Source organism: Bidens hawaiensis, unplaced genomic scaffold (assembly GCF_021521415.1).
Source record: "Bidens hawaiensis isolate Kalapana, Puna unplaced genomic scaffold, B.hawaiensis_p1.1 tig00027538_1, whole genome shotgun sequence".
Taxonomy (NCBI): domain Eukaryota; kingdom Viridiplantae; phylum Streptophyta; class Magnoliopsida; order Asterales; family Asteraceae; genus Bidens; species Bidens hawaiensis.
The window spans coordinates 159492-180400 of NW_027494458.1; positions in this window are offsets into that span (position 1 = coordinate 159492).

Genomic DNA, 20909 nt, shown 5'->3' on the forward strand with positions numbered 1-20909 from the left:
ACTGACTCGTTGTAAAATTCCAAAATATTTTCACGGATTGCTTAGAACATGTTATATAAGTGTTTTATAAATCTTTTTCGGCTTAACGGATGCTACAATGCTCGTTTTGATATTAACGATTGCGTTTAAGCTTATAGCGTATCGATAAACGAAACCTTTTTCGTTTAAAAAGTTTTAAACGTACTGGGGCCTAAATATCAATATGTTAGCCTCTATAACATATATATAACTCGTATATGACCCCTCAGTATGTATACGGGTCATAATTAGTATCGTTCGGTTACTCGTTTAAGCACTACGAATTAACCGATTTATCGTTTACTTGTTACGTAATGAATATAGTATACCTCGTTTTGTCACGAATGTCACATTCTCCCCCCATTAAGAAATTTCGTCCTCAAAATTTAATGTGTCATCGGTTTTCTTTTTAGGGAACAGGTGTGGGTATTTCTTTCGGAATTCGTCCTTCCGTTCCCAAGTATATTCGTGTCCTTGTTTTGAATTCCACCGAACTTTTACCAATGAAATTTTGTTGTGTCGTAACTGTTTGGTTTTCCCGTCTACAATTTCTACTGGTTCCTCTACGAAGTTGAGCTTTTCGTTGATCTGAACATCTTCCAGTGGTACTATTGTCGTTTCATCAGTCAAACACTTTTTTAGAATCGATACATGAAACACATCGTGAATAGTGCTCAGTTTTAAGGGTAGTTTTAATCGGTAAGCTACGGGACCAATTTTTGCAATAATCTCAAAAGGTCCGATGTACCTCGGGGCTAGTTTACCAGTCTTTCCAAATCTTATAACACCCTTCCATGGCGATATTTTTAAGAACACCTTATCACCTATTTCAAAAGATAACGGTTTTCTACGAACATCAGCATAACTCTTTTGTCGGTCGCGGGCAGCTTTCAATTTTTGCTTAACCTGGTAAATCTTATCGGTGGTTTCCTGAATTAAATCTGACCTTGAAATTTGGGTATCACCCACTTCCGTCCAACATAGTGGTGATCTATATTTTCGCCCGTATAGAGCTTCATAAGGTGCTGCTTGTATACTACTATGATAACTGTTATTGTAAGAGAATTCAATGAGCGGGAGGTGTTGATCCCAATTCCCTTTGAAGTCCAGTACACAAGCACGAAGTAAATCTTCTAAGGTTTGGATGGTTCGTTCGGATTGACCATCGGTTTGGGGATGGTAAGCCGTACTTAGGTCGATTCGGGTTCCCAAGGCTTCTTGTACTGCTTGCCAGAAATGTGAAGTAAAGTGACTGTCTCGATCTGAAATAATCGAAAGAGGTACTCCGTGTCGGGATACAATTTCATCGATGTAAATTTGAGCGAGTTTTTCGGTGGTGTAGTTGTTACGGATGGGGATAAAGTGTGCGGATTTGGTTAATCGGTCAACAATTACCCAGATAGCATTGTGTCCTCGGGAAGTTTTAGGAAGGTGTGTCACAAAGTCCATGGTAATTTGTTCCCATTTCCATTGTGGGATTTCGGGTTGCTGTAACATTCCCGAAGGTTTTTGATATTCCGCCTTCACCCTTGCACATGTTGCACATTTACTTACATACACGGCTATATCCTTTTTCATGCCAGGCCACCAGTAAAATTCTATAACATCTTTATACATCTTATCAGTACCTGGATGAATATAATATTTGGATTTGTGTGCTTCATCAAGAATAAGCTCGCGGAGTTTATGAAGTGTAGGAATCCACACCCGGTTTTTATAATAGAATATTTCATCAATTTTCTTCTCAAAATTCTTTTCGTTCCCATGTAGTTCTTCCTTCTCTAACTGATCTGCTTTTAAGGCTTCGTCTTGTGCAACACGAACTTGTTCGGTTAGGCTACTTTGAACAATCATTCTGAGTGCTCGTACCCTTAATGGTTTAACTCTGTCTTTTCGGCTTAAAGCATCAGCTACTACATTGGCCTTAGCCGGATGGTATTTAATCTCACAATCATAATCATTTAACAGTTCTACCAATCTCCTTTGTCTCATGTTTAGCTCTTTTTGATCAAATATGTGTTGCAGGCTTTTGTGATCAGTATAGATGGTACATTTAGTGCCATACAGGTAATGTCTCCAAATCTTCAATGCAAAGATAACTGCTCCCAATTCCAAATTATGGGTCGTATAATTCTTTTCATGTACTTTTAATTGTCGGGAAGCATATGCTATTACTTTCTTTCTTTGCATCAGTACGCATCCTAAACCTTTACGAGATGCGTCACAATATACCACCAATTCATCAGTTCCATCTGGAAGGCTTAATATTGGAGCCTCACATAACTTCTGTTTTAACGTTTGGAATGCCATTTCTTGTTTTTCTCCCCATTCATACGCTCGATCTTTTTGAGTTAGGAGGGTTAGAGGTTGGGCAATACTTGAAAAGTTTTCAATGAATCTTCTATAATACCCGGCTAGTCCTAAGAATTGACGAATTTCTCTTGGTGACTTAGGCACTTGCCAATTTTTAATGGCCTCAATTTTACTTGGGTCTACTTGGATTCCTTGATGGTTCACAATGTGCCCCAAAAACTGTACTTCTTGTAACCAAAACTCACATTTGGACAACTTCGCGTATAACTTCTCTTGCCTCAATAATTCTAAGATTTCCCGCAAATGTTGTTCGTGTTCCTCCTTACTTCTCGAATATATCAAAATGTCATCGATAAACACTATCACGAACTTGTCAAGGTAAGGTTTGCAAACTCGGTTCATGAGGTCCATAAACACTGCAGGTGCATTTGTCAACCCAAACGGCATAACCAAAAATTCATAGTGACCATACCGAGTTCGAAAAGCTGTTTTTGGTACGTCTTCTTCCTGAATTCTTACTTGGTGATAACCAGATCTAAGATCAATTTTTGAAAAATACTTCGCACCCTGGAGCTGATCAAACAAGTCATCAATTCGAGGTAAGGGGTATCTATTCTTTATAGTCATTTTATTCAATTCCCGGTAATCAATACACATTCGAAAACTCCCATCTTTCTTCTTTACAAATAACACTGGTGCTACCCACGGTGAGTAACTAGGTCGGATAAAACCCCTGTCCAGTAATTCTTGTAACTAGTTGGACAGTTCTTGCATTTCAGAAGGTGCAAGTCGATAAGGTGCCTTAGCAATGGGTGCTGCTCCCGGTATCAAGTCAATACGGAATTCAACTTGTCGGGTCGGTGGTAAACCATGCAACTCATCGGGGAATACATCTGAATACTCGTGTACCACTGGGATGTCTTCCATTCGTTTTTCCTCGGGTTCCTTAACTGTTACGCTCGCCAAGTATAATGTACAACCTTGGCGCAAATACTTTAATGCCCTAAGTTGGGATACTAGAGGCAATACCGTACCAGATTTCTCACCTTGAACAATCATCGCCTCATCATCCTGAAGAGGTATCCTAACGGTCTTATCCTTACAGACAATTTCAGCTTTATACTTAGATAGCCAGTCCATACCGACTATAACATCGAAACTTCCCAATTCCACCGGAAGTAAATCAATAAGGAATGGGTGGTCGTTTAGGATAAGGGAACAGTTTCGGATTATTCGGTTAACGAGTATAGACTTACCGTTAGCGAGTTCTATAGTATATGGTTTTGTTAGTTCACTAACCGGCATATTTTCTAAAGGTAAGAAGTTAACAGATACGAAACTCCTATCGGCACCCGTATCAAACAAAACTGAAGCATACTGACCCAAAACTAAGAATGTACCTGTCACCACATTCGGATCATGACGCGCTTCACCCGGTCCTAATACAAACGCGCGTCCCCTAGCTGCGTTGGAGGTTGATGCTTGTGCTTGGTTTTGCCTTCTCGCTACACCCTGGTTCAAATTGGGGCAGTATCTCCGAAAGTGTTCCGTACTGCCACATTCATAGCAGGCACGGAGGTTCGTGGTAGGTGGGGTTTATTGGTTGAGTTGTGGGCGGGTTGGTTGAGGTTGAGGTAGTTGAGTTGATTGCGGTGGACGGTTAACAGTGTTGGTGGGGGTTCTACAGTTGTGGGCATAGTGTCCCGTTCTTCCACACTTTTGACAAATGATCGGTTTGCAATCACCCACATGATGAAAGTTACATCTTCTGCACTTCGGTAACGTCCCTTTATAGGTCTCTTGTTTTACATTAGAACTAGTCATGGCATAACTTCGGGTATTCGGACGGGCCCGTTTGTTTTGAGGGTTTCCTTGCATCCTTGTCCCATAATCAGTTCGTTTTAAACTTGTTGTTTCACTTGGCATCCTTACCACTCCACTCCTCATCAGATCAAAAGTAACGACACCCGTTTGAGATACAACACTTTCTAATGTTGGGTGGGCTACTGAATTCACTATACTTCTCACAGCAGGGGTCAGTCCAAAGATATAACGTTCAATTCGCTTCGCTTCCGGTGTAACTAACCACGGAACTAAGCGGGATAGTTCGTTAAAATGATTCGTGTATCCCACATGGTCCGCTCCTTTCATTTCCAAATTCCATAACTCGTGTTCCAACCTCTGAATCTCACTTTTAGGACAAAAATGCTCTAGCATGAGGGTTTTTAATTCAGTCCATGACATACGATTAATAGCATCTTGTCCCCTTATTTGGACTACCGTATTCCACCACATCAGCGCTTGGTCTAAAAACATACTGGTAGCAAATTTGACCACGCGGTTCGGTGGACACTCACTGATATTAATTACTGATTCGGTCTTTTCTATCCATTTGACCAGCCCGCTAGGTCCTTCAATACCCTTAAACTTAATCGGTTTACATGATGTAAATTGTTTGTATGAGTACTCCTGACGTGGGGGTTCTCGGTTATTATTGTTATTATCGGTATTGGTCCGGGTATTATCATTATTAGTTGTGTTAACAACCGGTACAGGGTTTGGGTTCGGGATATTATCAGGGTGCACAATAGGTTCTGGGTTCCCAGTGACATTCATAGTTGGGCGAGTGTTATTATTATTTATGACATTATCAGTATTCACCGGGGTAGTAACACCCGGGCTACATTAGTGTCCGGCGGAGGTGTATTAACAGTGGTCGTGGTGGTGCTCGTAGGTTGATTAACAGTATTGTTAGCACGTATGCCTGCAGTGACTTGTGCTACAATTGTTGGTATCACTGCTTGTAGTTGACGAGCAATCATTGCGGCCACTTCCGTCTCAGACAAAGGGTTTGCTTTCTTTGGGGCCATTCTATAAAATAATCAATTATATAATAATCAATATCGTTTCACTATGACCAGCACAACTTTACGATATTACAATTTCACAACACACAACTATGCCAAAGAAAACACATTGGTATTAATTATAATCATTACTGTACATATACATCCAAAATTAGCGCATAGGCTTAACCTGGTATAGGCCAGCGCTTGTATATGCGTATCAAAAATTGTCACTAAGTGACATGTAGACTTAACCCGATAAGGGCCAGTGCTTGAAATAGTACCAAACTGTAAACAACTCCCAAGCCAGCCCAACACGCTGTAACAAAATGCTGCTTGGGATATCAAAAGACTATATACATAAGGCTAGACTACTATGTCCTATCCATTCTTTGAAACATGAAGCCACAACCAAACAACAGCAGCCACTAGGGCCGCATTAACCGCTAAGCATACTCCTAGTAGTATCATTGCCCGATCCTGACGCCCGTGGCTGTGAGCACTAGATCTTTGCACAATTCTGATTTCTTGCTGCATGTACCACATGTGATCTTGCATATCATGTCTATGCTGGTTTAGGTTATTTATCGAATTTGATTGTTCTAAAAGCTGATCAGTCGCTAAACCCAACCGTGCTGAATCAGAATGACGAGGTGGCTCGGGTACCGGGGGGGGGGGGTAAACCCCAAGTAGGAATAGGTATCTCAGTGACCTGGACACGTGATGTTTCTCCCCTATGATACGTAGATCGAGGTGGGGGAGAGGTGTGCTCAGGTGGGCGCACTGAAATACGAGCGGTCTGACGGTTTCTAATAGTGGGTGGGGGTACTGGTGTATGCTGTACGGGTGGAGTAGGGGATCTAGGTGCTCTAATCGGTGAATGATAAGCACTAGTAGCTCCCTGTCCTACAACATTCCTAGGGGATTCCCTAGGAGGATAGGTGTCACAATGGTAACCCGATAAGTCGGGTTGACCTGAGGGTACCTCATGGGAAATTACCGCATCGGAACCTTCTTCCATTTCCTCTGATTCATCCCCAGTTTCCTCTTCTGGATCCTCCTCCTCCTCCTCAGACCATGTTGGTTGGGTATTAGATAAACGATCAGTAGATCTTGACATATTCCTGCACAATGGTTAGTAATAAGAATAATATCCTTCTATATTAATCATAGTAACATACATGCAGGTGTTTATACACATAAGCACAAATAATCGTTTATATACACAGATATTTATCTATTATTATATTTTATACACATATGTTGCTGTTTTTACCTATTCGATTGTTTATCGACTTCTTCTCGAATTTCCTCGTACAAACAAGTCCGTTATTACGTTCCGGACCATAATAACCCACTTGTCCATTCGCGTTCATCACGAGAATCATCAATGTATATTATTTAATATTATTTTATTCCCAGAGTTAATCGAGCCTACGGTTATCTTAGGGTATCCTAAGGGACATCCTAATTCTTTATAACCAATGGCTCTGATACCAACTTCTGTCACACCCCGACTAGGTAGTTGCGGAAGCGTAATACGGGAATGTAACAGATAACACTGGTATCAACAACATTGTTTATAAAGAAATTCACAAACTAATTTACATCATATTACATGGGTTGGTACTATGTTTACAACTAGATGAGAATCACATAACCGGTTTACGAGCTTTTTATTTAATATTATATATCTGCGTCTATTCACAGCTATTCAACTCTCCTTCAAACACCAAGCATGTAAGCAATTCATTCCACTTTCGCTTTACCTGAAAAGCATGTTAAAACGGGTCAACTACGTCTAGTTGGTGAGTTTCAAGTTTCACGAGTATCAACGAAATCAGTATACGAGTTCGTAAAGTTTACAGTGTGTATGTATATATGTATGTGTATGATGTATTATACTAAGCCACAAGTGAAACCGAAACGAGCTAAAACACATGGCCACCCCTGCCCATGCACTCCCGTTGGCATTTAACAGCCACTTTGCCCCAAGTATGTACTATGTCTAACACCACATAGCAGTATGTAATAAGTTTAAATGACAATGTGCAACTGGGTTAACATGTTCCGGCATACCCCACCGGCTCTGTCAGTTGGGTTTGTCAAACCGATAGTACTATCCACACGTCACCGGCACGAAGTTAATCACTTGTGTTTGTGGGGACTTGTCAAGTGTTAGTACGTAGATAATCCACATCATCACACGTTTTCAAGTATATAAGTATATGTAAACATGCTTTTCACCCCAAAAGTTCGTAAAACAGTTTAGAAAGTGGGGGTCGTGAAACTCACCTTATCGTAGTTCGCACGGAAATTACGTATCAATAAGTCAGGTGCCTCGCTTATAGCCTGATTCCTATAAACGGTATCGTATCGTTAATACTAGTACAGAGTTCAAGCTAAGTCGGGCTGTATAGATAATCTGGGTATAGCTGTTAGGCCCAGAACATGACCATAGTCTTAGATTGTGACGTTGTATACTAAAACTGGATTTGGCTCAGTTTCACCGTTTCTCGAGCCTAGCCAAGTTGATCGTTTATGTGTTTCGGGATTAGGTAAGATCACATAAACTTAAGTAAATATATTGATTGATAAAATGATTTGATTTATGAAAGAATTTTAAGGTTTCGGTATCTGGTTTGAGCGCAGGGTTCGTTTCCGTTTTCACGGGTTTGATTATACAAAACGCGCACAATCCACCCGAATTATCCGGAATTCTCGTAAAAAGTTCGTTTTTATCAATATCATTCAAAAATATGATATTTGACCACTTTTGACATTTTGACATACCAGTCAGTCCGTTAAACACAAAACTGCCGGTTTCGTTAAAACAATTATAATTTAAATCTTTGATTAATCATAACTAAATATGTACTTATATATAAATTATGTAAATTTTTGTAAAAATACATTAAGACATGGAGAATTTTATAAAAATACTTTCATAAATTTTATGATTAATTATTTATTTATAAAAATTCATTTAATAGGTTATAATCGTGTAATAAATGGCCCGTTTATATCAAACGACCTCCAAAAAATCCGATAATTTTTAAAAATAGCCTTAATATTATTACATAGCCCCTGAAAAATCTCCAGAACCTAACTCTATTGACAAAATGCCTTTTTGTGCGTTTTTCGACTGTTAAGATTCGGTTAAACCATAATTGCACAAACCATACTTAGGCATTTCCAATGATCCCCAAACTTTACCAGTGATCTTATCATCCCATATTAATCTCCAAAACCAAATTTAAGAATTTTTCAATACGTTTAGCTATTTTTCCCAAATAAACTCTCATAAACGGAAATAAATTCACCAAATATTCTCCGTTTATCGAAAAATTACCAAATTTGAACAAGGACTCATTTATATGATCCCTAATGTCCCTGAAAATTTTCACAAGCTAAAAACAAGCACTTCACATCCTAATACTAAACAGCCCTAAAACGAGTGTTACGGGTTTACCTTGTCGGTTTTTGATGAGTTTTGCTAGCTTAAACGACTCTCCGGGTCTCGGGTTGCAAACTCAGTGTATATACATATCATATAACATCAAACCAAGCATAAATCATCCATGTGACAGCCTTGATAATTAGGGTTTCGGTTTTGGGTTCAAACCGAACTTTCTAACCGTAAAAACGTTGTATTCATGTTCTAATCCGCGTTTTTGACCAAAAAAGTATATGTTCCTGGTTTGTAAACATGTTTAACATCAAAACATGGTTTTACTTGATTTTTATGGTTTTTGGATGGTTAAACATGTTTAAAACTAATCAAGGATTAAGTTTTCATGGTTAAACTATGTTAATCATGGTTAAAAATCATGGAAAATCACTACTTACCTTAGGGTTTTGATGAAGCTTGATGAAGAAGAACAGAAAAGGTAATTTTTCTCTGGAAAATTGGGTACAAAATATCTCAAAATATTCTTTTATATAAAAGATACTAGAAGGGGGGTGGGCTGTCCCCTTTGCGGCCGCAAGTCTATAAGGGCCCATTGGGCCTCTTTTTGGCCCAATGGTGCCTCGGTTTTCGTGTCACGCGTAAAATTCGGTCCAAAATTTAGTTCGGGTTCGGTTTTCGCAAGAAAACTAGTTCGAGTGCGAAAACCAGCGCGAAAACGAGTGTTTTTCAGCCTAGTTTTGTAAAATAAGAAAAACGTACTGACTCGTTGTAAAATTCCAAAATATTTTCACGGATTGCTTAGAACATGTTATATAAGTGTTTTAAAAAATTTTTTTCGGCTTAACGGATGCTACAATGCTCGTTTTGATATTAACGATTGCGTTTAAGCTTATAGCGTATCGATAAACGAAACCTTTTTCGTTTAAAGAGTTTTAAACGTACTGGGGCCTAAATATCAATATGTTAGCCTCTATAACATATATATAGCCTCTATAACATATATATAACTCGTATATGACCCCTCAGTATGTATACGGGTCATAATTAGTATCGGTCGGTTACTCGTTTAAGCACTACGAATTAAACGATTTATCGTTTACTTGTTACGTAATGAATATAGTATACCTCGTTTTGTCACGAATGTGAATCATCAAAACTCCTCTTGAAATAGCTTCTTTCATATTCAATTCATACAAGTTACCATTTCTTGGTGCCATCATCATAATCATTTCAGGTGGAATTACAAACTCAGGTTTTAAAATGAAACAGTGTGAATCATCAAAACTGACTTTGTAACCCTTATCACACATTTGTGATATACTCAGCAGATTGTACTGAAGACCTTCAACATGAAATACATTATCAAATGAGACTTTCCCATTTGTTAAAATTCCTTTCCCAACAATCTTTCCACCATTTTCATCACTCCCAAGTGCTACAGGACCTACAAACTTTTCTTCATAATTGACAAGAGACCTCTTGTCACAAGTCATGTGCCTAGAACATCCACTATACATGTACCATATATCATTCAGAAGAGTGGACTGTTCCTGCACATAAGAAAAAGTTTGATTAGTTGAGTGATGAAGTGCAAGCCTTATCAACTTGCAGCTCATCAGATTCAGTTTCAGACACAGCTTGGGAAGTGAGTGTTGTTGGTTCAGGATCTTCATGAGTGAGTTCTAGATTGTCTGAATTATCTGTTTCATAACCACACTCTCTTGGGGTTTTGACTAGTGAGGTTGAGTTCTGGTACTCAGCTGAGTCAGTGGCATACTCTTTTATCACATAGTCCTTCTTTTCACAGTAGTTTCTCACATCAGGAGCTTTCTAAACCTTTGTTTCTGTTTTAGGTTTCCAAAGAAAACCTTGTGGTTCATATCCATACTTTAACAGAAACTTCTCATCACCAGTGAGTTCTGTTGGTTTCTTTCTAGGATATGCATCTTTTCTTCTTGTCTTCTCACTGCTTGATGATCCTAGAGAACTATCAGATTTGACAGATTGAGTACCCCTTTTAGGGATTATTCTCAAGGGTTGAGAGATCTTTTTGACATTTTTCACATGCTTCACTGGAGATTTACCTATTTTAACAGGTTTGTCCACATGTTTCTTGGCTTTCATTGAATGCCTTTGGCTCTCATTTTCCAGAACTTCCTCTTCACAAACCTTTCCCATACCCAAGTATTTTTCATACTTCATTTTGTAGGCCACAAAGTCTTGTCCATACTTTGTTTCATCTGGGACATGAAAAGGCTTGAATTTGAGTCTTTCATTACAGGAGTCTGTATGATGACCATACTCATCACACTTCTTGCACCAAACCTTTCCTTTGAATATTTCATGTTCTTTTGGTTTCTTGAACCTTACATTTGGTCTTGGTGGATCAACTCCAATTGTCTTTTTAGATTTTAAACTATCAAAATCAATTGAGAAGGGAACAAATTCAGCTATCCTTATGTCACTTCTTTCCACTTTCCCTTTAACAAAGACAATTTCCATTAAACTCAAAGGTTCCTCCTCTATATTTTCCCTTTGTCTTGATTTCCTCTTTTCATATTCCTCCATTGTTTCTACTTCTCCAATGTCAAAGTCTTCAATGCTTGAGAAAATAGGGTAAACTGGAATAAAGTTTTCAACATTCACATCTTCTTTCACCCTTTTCTTGCTGTTTTGCTTTAACTTTTCTAATAGTTCTTCGCTTGGAGGTCTCACTGCATTGTAGCTTATCTTCTTCCTTTCACAAATGTCAAAAGAAACATGTTCTTTCTTTGTTCTTTCATTCTTTTTCTTCATTCTTGATGTGACAGGTGGATACTTTGGAAGTTTGTTAATGGATTCTGGCTTCTTGAATCTTCTTCCTCTTTCAACAGCTTTAATTTCCTCTTCAGTAATTTGATCACTCAAATCACTCAAGTCATCTTGATTCAAATCAATTGACCCAAGGTCATCTTCAGAGACTTGAACTCCAATTTACTTTTCTTCTTTCAACTCTTTCTTCACAACAAACTCTCCTTCTTCACTCACCTCAACATTCTTGTACAAATCCACAAGTTCTTCTTTGTCTTGAAAGACATCTTTGAATTGTTATAGATATGCATTTCTTTTCTCTTTATCCACTTTTGGCATAAAGTTGTTATTGAAAGGTGGTGGTACTGCTTTGTACTTGTCTTCTTCCTTAACTTGGTTTAGAATTCCACAGATGTTTCCAGTGGAGACCAAGTTCTTCAAGAATTCATTGTCAGCTTGCAGTTTTGTGTTCAGCACCTTCTCTTCTATAATCATTTTCTTCAATCCATCAATTTCAGTGATGAATCTTTTCTAGGCTCTGTAACTTGTGCTCATATGCATTGATGATACTTTGTTTCTTAAAACACTCACTTTCCAGCTTGCCTACTTTCATTTTCAGTTCATTGATAACTTCAGTTAAATCAATAGTAGGAGCAGAATGTACCTGAGATGATGATCCAGTTTCTTTCTCGCCATGAATGCCACATTTTCCCTTTTGATATCATCTGCAATGTCTTCTTCATGATTGCTCCAATCAAAGTTACCTTCATTCTGTGTTGTTACAACAACATTTCCTTGATTTCTGATCTGGTTCTGGTTGGTTGGAACATTGTTGTTTGAAACATTTTGAAGGTTTTGATTGTTGTTTCTCTGAAAACCTTGATTCTGAGGCACTCCTTGATCATGATTGTTCATTTGAGGTTGGAAGTTGTTGAAGTTAGGATTGTAGTTGTTGTTGGGATTGTTGTTGAAGTTGTTGTTGAAGTTGTTGGTGTTTGGTCTCTGCTGATATTGAGGCTGTTGTTGATACTGAGGGTGCTGATTTCTTGGTTGGTTCTGAAATTGATTTACTTGGAAATTTCTTGGCATGTTACATTCTCTTGCAAAATGATAAGGCTGTTGGCAATTGTAGCAAATGGGTTTTGACTTGTCAAAATGAATTTTTTCATTTGGTCCTGATTGGAATGACCTACCAGTCCTGTTGTAAAGCCTCTTGCTTCTGAGAGCCAACATAGCTGCTTGCCACTTCAAATCCATGTCCTCCAAATCATCAGCATCTATCTGTTCAAGATCATCTTGCACTACACTTGTGTGAATCAAATTCTTTGCAACAAATGCATTATATGACTCAGTGAACATTGAAATCAAGGCTTGTGTATCACTGCCTTGACCATTTCCACTACTAGTGTGAGGAACGTATCCACTTGCCATAGAGGCAGTGTCAGTATCATCAATCAGTTGCACATCGAATCTTTGATGATTTCCATGGTTACTTGTGCTACCACCAACAAAGGATTTTGGAGTGTCAGTACTATGCTCAATTGGTTCTTCAATGATAGGAATCTGCTGTTGATTCTTGGTAGTCAAATTACCCATAGGTGCAATTAATGCATTTGAAACATTAAAGCAGGGTCTTTCCTCCTTTATCATCTCATTCTCTATCATATCTATCTCAGCAGCTTGAAGAAAACACACTACATCATCCACTTTTAGCTCATTGAAGTTGTGCTTTGTAAGGATGAACTTGCTGGCAGTATACCATTCCTTTGGCATAGAGTTGAGCAGCTTGGTATTGAGGTCAAAGTCAGTCATGACATAGTCGGTGGTTCTGAGATAATTTACAATTGCTAAGAACCTCTCCAGAATTGATTTCAACATTTCTCCTTCTTTATACTTGAATCTTTCTAGCTTCTGCTTCAATCTCTGCTTCTTGATGTTTTTGAGTTCAACATTTCCCTCAAACATTTCAAGTATTGCATCATACATTGCCTTGGCATTGGGATGATGTGAAATCTTGGTAAGTATTTCTCAAGATAAACCTAGCTTCAACATAGCTAAAGCTATATCATCAACCTTTCTCATCCTTTCTCTCACAGCAGCAGTTGCTGCTGGATTTGCACCTTCTTCAACTTCCCCTTGTGGACCATTCTTGATGGAGTTCCACATATCAATATCATTATAGCATACGGCTGCTTCAAACAAGACCTTCCATTTAGTGAAATTTTCCTGTCCATACAATCTAGGAATCTTGTTAGTAGACACCTCTTGTTCCTCATAACCGGACATTTTGAAAAATCAAAAGTAATTTCTTTCTAAAAATAGAGTTTAAAAAATAATCAGATCTGAAAACCGATTGTTCAGATCTGAGGTGTCTGATGCGATAAGAACAAGATTTATATATAAAGATTAAAACTTTAATCAAAATAAGGAAGAGAAAACACCAAATGATTGTAGATCTGGAAGAAAAATGAAGAACAGAGCTGCTGACGTCACGTTTCAATGTAGCAGTGGTCTGCTGACTTCATTCTTCTTCAAATCTTCAATCAGCAACAATCTTTCCAAAATAGCAGCAACAAGCTCTGATACCACTTGTCTGGTCCCCGAATTTCAGCTGGATCTTACTTAATCATGTCATAACTCACACAGATTGATGTGTCGACGAGAGAGTTAATGACGGGTTGCTATATTTAGAAAGATGACCATTTGTTAAAGGAGGAATCAATAACAAACATACGGTTTCTTAATCAATATTCAAAAGTAACCAACACAAACAAGATTCACTCAAAAGATTTCCATTCATATAACATTCATCATACAAATTGGATAATCGATTTAGGGTTTCTTGAAGGAGGGTTTTTCCGTACGTATCCTAGGACAGCCGTCACTTTCAAGAAAATATTCTTTCTTATCCAAAAGTGTAAAGGCTCAAATCCGTAGCTGATCCGTAGGTGGCGTGCCCTAAAACATTCTATTTATAGGCCTGCCAACCTAGGACAGCTGTCATTCCTTCTAGAAACCCCAAACAATAATACATATTCAAATTACATAATCACAAAATAATCTAAGTGTAAAACAAGTCTTCCGAGTAGGCTTTACATTAATCTTCATTCTCTGAGTACGCTGTGTACTCTGCCATCCTTCAGGACTTGGTATCATAGAAGTGTGCTCGGATCAGTTTCCGGTAGACTTTACTTGAAGAGTATTTTACCAAGTAAAATACTCACCGGGTATACTTCAGTCTTCTTGACTTTGCCAGACTTTGCCCGACAAACCTTTACGAGCAACCTTGTTCTTCAATGGTCCTATTCAACTCTTTGCTATAAAATAACTTATTAGCAAAGTGTACTCGGGAGTACTATTCCTTGCTTGAGTTGAACCTTGCCCGATATTACTTAATGATATTCCATTCAATCATCAAGATTGCTTGGACCACTATTATTAATGAATACCTTTCCCGGTCTTCCAATCACTTGGCTTCATGGACTTGGTTAGCAGAAAGCTTACATGGAAGTGAACCTTACTTGGCTATGAAGAACAGGCTTGCTTGATAAAGTGAACCTTGCTCGGAAATACATAAACTAGTGAACCTTGCCCGGCAATGCACTAATTTGCAAACCTTGCTCGGATATTCACTAAAGAAGACTACTTGAAGATAATCTTGCCCGATAGACAAAATATCGTACCCGGCTAAGTAAAAGCTTGCTCGGAGGTCCAAGGTGTGCCCGATTCCATACTTAGCGAATTCTGAGGAGGTTGAGAAGATTCCAATCTTCCATATACTTCATTTTGGTCAAATCTTTGACTCAACATGTTGTGATATTGAAGGTCTCGATCCTAAGTGTGCAGGAAAATAAGGATTCTCGTTCTCCTCATCTTCTTCCTCGGGATACTCCTTTTCTTCAGGATCCTCTTCCGATTCATAAGGAATTTTGATTGGTGATGGATTAAGTCTCTTTTTATAAGGCATGATAACCTTCATTTTTGGTTTACGGCTTGGTTCTGTAGTTGTAGGTGGGATCTGGTATTGATAATTCAATGGTGGTGATCCAAATTGCCATCTCCTTTGATCAGAGTGACAATTCATCCAGCTTGACGATTATGATTCAGTCTCTTGTTTGATCTTGCTTTGGACTTCTTGTTCCTCGAAAGGATAATATGTTGGGATTTCGAATGGATGATACTGGGGAATGTTGTCGGTGGTGTCGTCAGAAATTTCTATTGGCATTTGTTGACTTCCTGGGAGATACACGGGTTGGCTCCCATAAGGCATCACCGTATTGATTGGTTGATTGTGATTGAAAAAGCTTGTATAATAACTATTACTACTTTCCATATCGGATGGATCGTGATTGGTTGTTGGTTTTGATCGGATAGCTACTCAGCGTCTATGACCAAAATAGTTAACGTAAGACATCTACACTTTAATTGTCTTTAGGGATAAGAGGTTTACCAATCCTATCTTATCCCTATGAAATAGTAATAAAATAATAATAATGGTTAAAGCTTAGGTACTAATGTTTAATACCTAATTCGCTGAAACCGATGGCTCTGATACCACTATCACACCCCGACTTAGGGCCTAGGCGTGTGACCACAAGTTGGTACCTGTTTTGTAAATGTATCAGAGTTTATGGGTTAATTTTAGCGGAAGACTTTAGGTTGAATATAATATTAATTTACATTAAAAATTTACTTGGGAATTAAATACCCAAGTATCGTTTTACAAAATATATGTTTCATATTACAAGGATTTTATATTTAAAACGGAGCAATCTTGTAAGACGCTTCTATCTTCATAAGACTTCAATCCTTACTATAGATACTAACGCGTAATTACCAGCAATGGGTTAAAAAAATACGTCAGCTATGTGTTGGTGAACACGTATGACTCAATAAAACATTTTGAATGACGATTACAATACAAATATAGTTTTCTCGACAATCTCAGCTGAAGCATTTCTACTTCCTGTATATGTACCACTGCCCTACACACATATCGGTATTCTCCAAGCCACACGGCCTTTAACAGAGAACTAGTCATGACCGTTTAGCCCATGGCTACCTCCCCTTTGATTGATGATTGGGCTTAACAGTTATGTTTAGATCCAGACACATGCGTATTCGGTCTGAGTTGATTTTATTTTCTACTTTGTATTATAACGTTTTAGAGATCACATGATCTCATGTAGACATTGATTGACTCGTTAAGACAAATACATGTTCGACTCATTGAGTATAAATATGTTTTGAATGATGATTAAGCTACGATTGCTAAGCTTAATCTTGAAATCGTTTATCTTTGATTGTGAATGAAAACACTTGATTTTATGTGACGTTTGATATAGCATGCTTTGGATTAATAGGTTATAACACGTTGGTAAGTTTCTCCAGGTAAGTAAAGGCGTCCCTCGGTTGATTGGGATTTCTTGGTCTGCGTGCAAGTCCATCGCGCTACGCGATGGGCTTATGTTTTCCTCGTCGCGTATCGCGATGGGTGAAGTTTTCAGAATATTATTTTTGGTTCTTATATTTTCTAAGTTAGTATTTTAGGCTCAAAGTTTATAGGGTAAAAGACACGGTGTTACACGATGTGTTAGTGTTGGGGAGGAATCTGGTCGTAGTGATGCTGATGTTGTTGGACAGACTCCTAGCTCACGGAAACGTGACATTATTCGTATTGAGGATCCCAATTATCTTAGTGGTGCTGATGTTGTTGGTCAGACTCCCATCTCACAGAGACACGCGACATTCTTAGTATTAAGGAGCCTGGGGCTACTTTAGGGAGACGTAGATCCCATGAATACGGTTTTGAAAGTAAAGTAAGAAACCTGTTGATGGTAAGAAATATTATTGTGGGAGATACGTTGAAACGTGTGGTGGTAAAAGTGGGAATACTGCTAGTAGTCATAGTCGCGTGGCTAGTAGTGATCCTCTTGCTGATATGGTTGGGGTATTACGTAACACTACGGTGTTACAAGATATCCCTGATGATGAGTATGATTATGGTGAGGATGCTTTTAATGATATTGTTGATGAGGATGCTGGTGATGATTTTGGTGGTGAGGATGATGGTCCTGGTGGTGAGGATCATAGTGATGCTCCTGATGGTGAGGATAATGATGAGGTGGTTAATAACACATATGAGAGGAACTTTATTAAACGCGTTGGAAAAAAGTATGTTCCAATTTAACTTATGTTGTTTTTCATGTTATAAATATACTTATATGGTTTTTTCAATTATGCAGGTTTGCATGTCAACGTATTCACAGGAGTGCCATTTCGATATTAGAACAACATTTCGATGGAGCTTGGGCTACGTTTAGACGCGTCTAGATTAATAAAAAAGGGAAAATATTTAATACATTTCGGGTAATATATCAATTAATATATTTGTACATGTTATAATTATTTCTTTTTAAGGATTTAAATCGGTTTGGACCGGTTCGTTCGGATTTCATTCGAATTTGTTTAACTGAATTTGATTATATAATTATTTGTTGTTATTACCTATTTGTTATAGATAGCTCCATATTTTCATAAAAAAAAACCCTACTGGTGTATTAATTTGAAACACACGAAGCTACTTTTGCTTCAAAATTACTTCAATGTGTGTGTATGCGCGCGTGTGTGTATGCTGCTAGTGTTTGCTTTATAATTAGTTCAATAACAAATGCGTTAACATTTTTTTGTTTTTTTGCACACCCCTATTTGTTTTGATTTGTGTGTTTTATCTTTATTTTTATATGTGTGTTTTATCTTTATTTTTATAGACTAAGTGATCCACAAGATTACCAAGACATTTATGAAGGATTTATTAACATCCTCAAATATCGTTTTAGAGATATTATGAAGGGCTTTAGAGTATAATCGAAGTAGAAAGCTAGGGGGTAGGGCACCATATTGCAGATGAAGAGAATTTTGAGATAACACATAAATTTCCGCCCGATGCAGTGCCTCTGGAATGTTGTCTGGATAGGTTTTTCCTACGAGGGCTTTTTCAACAACACCTTTTTGTCTGAAATTTGTCGCTATAGTTGTTTCCGACAAATTTCCTATGAAAAACGTTGTCGGAAAATAGCCAGTTTTTTGGTAGTGCTAGCCGTCCTAAGTTTGCCTTTAAGGGATGCAATATCTTGTATCCATTTATAAAAAGCGGATTTCGAAGCTAACTTAAAAGCTTGGATGGTTAACAGATCACGAGCCATAACAGTAATATGAATGTCAATCTCTCCAAACTGGTTCTAACACTAGTAATACATACAAACCAATTACAAGTTGGTGGTCCAGTTTGGTTTCAAACTGATTTTTCTCAACCGGTGTCTAGATCCATTCGATTTGGGTTTTGGAGCCGTTTTTGGTTCGTATACCGGATCCGGTTCTTGTTCCTAAAATGGTTAAGATCCGGTTGGAAGGATTAAAAGCTTAGGTTGCGTCAAAAGCGTTTTCGGCCCAAACTAAAACAAAAAATAAAGTAACTTGGGTTTTGGATTGACTCATATAAGCTTCATGAGGCCCACGTTTGGTTTTTGACCCAATACAGATACACCAATACCAAACTAATTGGCAAGTCCACAATAAATTGTAATATATTAAACAAAAGTACAAACACGCACGCGCATGTCAGACAATGGGCTTAACATGTTAGGTTAGATTGCAGAGAGTCATACATGTTTTTAAAACAATTTATTCAACCATTAATTGAATGTGCCAAATATGAATCAAAAATTAATATTCATTATTGCAAGCAAGAATTAGTTGTATGGGTAAATGGTATCGGAACATGTACCGAATCAGGTACTATTAGTACTAATTCGGTATTGATTTTTTGAAGTTTCGAGATCTGTACGGTACCAATATTTTATCAAATTTTTGTCTTTGGTACCGGTATCAAGCTCATCCTTAGATGAATAAAAAAAGTTGAAACAAAATGGTGGATAATGGTTTAAAACTTGAAGAATAACTAAAAAATGCTCACTATGTACTTTTTTTTTCATTTTTTACATCTCAAAGAAGTATAGTATTACATGCCATGGATAAAGTTGAGTTTCAACAGATCTACATTGATGGCAGTTTCAAAGTAACCGTGTGGGTTGGAGAATCTGCATGTTACGATAAATATATATTTTTGTTATTTCTTGGACCCCAGTTAGATATATTGCACAGAAAAGAGTTTCACGTCCTATGCTTGGTGCATGTTTTGTGTTTTCTCACTTTTGCCTCAAATTACCATGTGATCATGTAGCGGTATATTGTCTTGAAGCATTTGGCTTAACAAGTCACCAGAAATAGCTTTTGTGTTTCGTTTGTTTCTTCAACATATTTTGCGTGAAAGAGTATATACATCATATCTTCTATCTTCTTCTTTCTCAATAAATTGCCCTTATTTTGCTCAAACTTTCATATTTTAGTTGTTTTTGTGTCCAATCTAACATAACACAGAGTGACAAAACCCTCGTAAAGTAGTCTAATTTTAACATACAAAGCGGATAGCTAAAAACTATAAAAACACATTTAAGACTGTATGAGCAATATATATATATAAACTATGAAAATACAATAATCATACCTAATAAAAATCCCTCCATCTCAAAGAATAGAGAGGTTGCTTTCAGATAGCAAAGACGGATATAAGGCTTCAGGAGGGTGGGCTCAGGCCCACCGTCCAGCCCATATTTGTTGTTATATCATATATGTAGTGTAGTTAATGGCCTACTTTTCTTCATTTGGTCCATGTGCCCACCGTCGAAAACTCTGAGCCCAAATCCAAACAATTTAAAACCTAATACAGCTTGCCTTTAATATTTTACATGAGGTTATCGAGATTCGAGAATATACACAACCTTCAATTTAGAAAGCATTTTCTGTCATATCCTTAATAATTCACTCAAATAAATTTCTTTCTTTCTTTCTTTTTATAGCATTTGGAAGTTATAGCTTAACAAAACCGACAACAATGATTTGCTAATAATTTTGAATTATGTCAATATAGTTAACTACACAGCTGAGGTTATGAATAACAAACAAACTATGTATAATGATAATTTTCATTATTTTTGTGTAAGTTTTTTCGTTCATTTAGGGAATTGCTGATTTGATCATTTACCAATGAATCGGTGATTTAATGATTATTTTTGTTGGCTAACCTCTAAATAGCCGAATCTGCATTGTGATGTGTGCTCCTCTTACAAAAGTTTTCTGGATCCGCCTCTGCCCGGCTCCAAAACCATACGCATGGGACTAAGTGAAAGAACCACCAAATTCAACACTAAACCTTTATACCATAACGGAAAAACAATATACATATAATAAATAAATAAATAGGTAATAGTAAAACAACTAAAGTAGTCATAATAAAAATAGATAAATAAAAAGAGTGATATTAATGAATAATAAATATATGTCATAAAATACAATTTAAGAATAAAATATTATAGTAATATATCATTTGTCACTTGAAATAGGGTAAAGAAAAGCTCATGTGACATAATTCTAACAAAAACTCTACATTTTTTCTAAAATTCCTTAACATT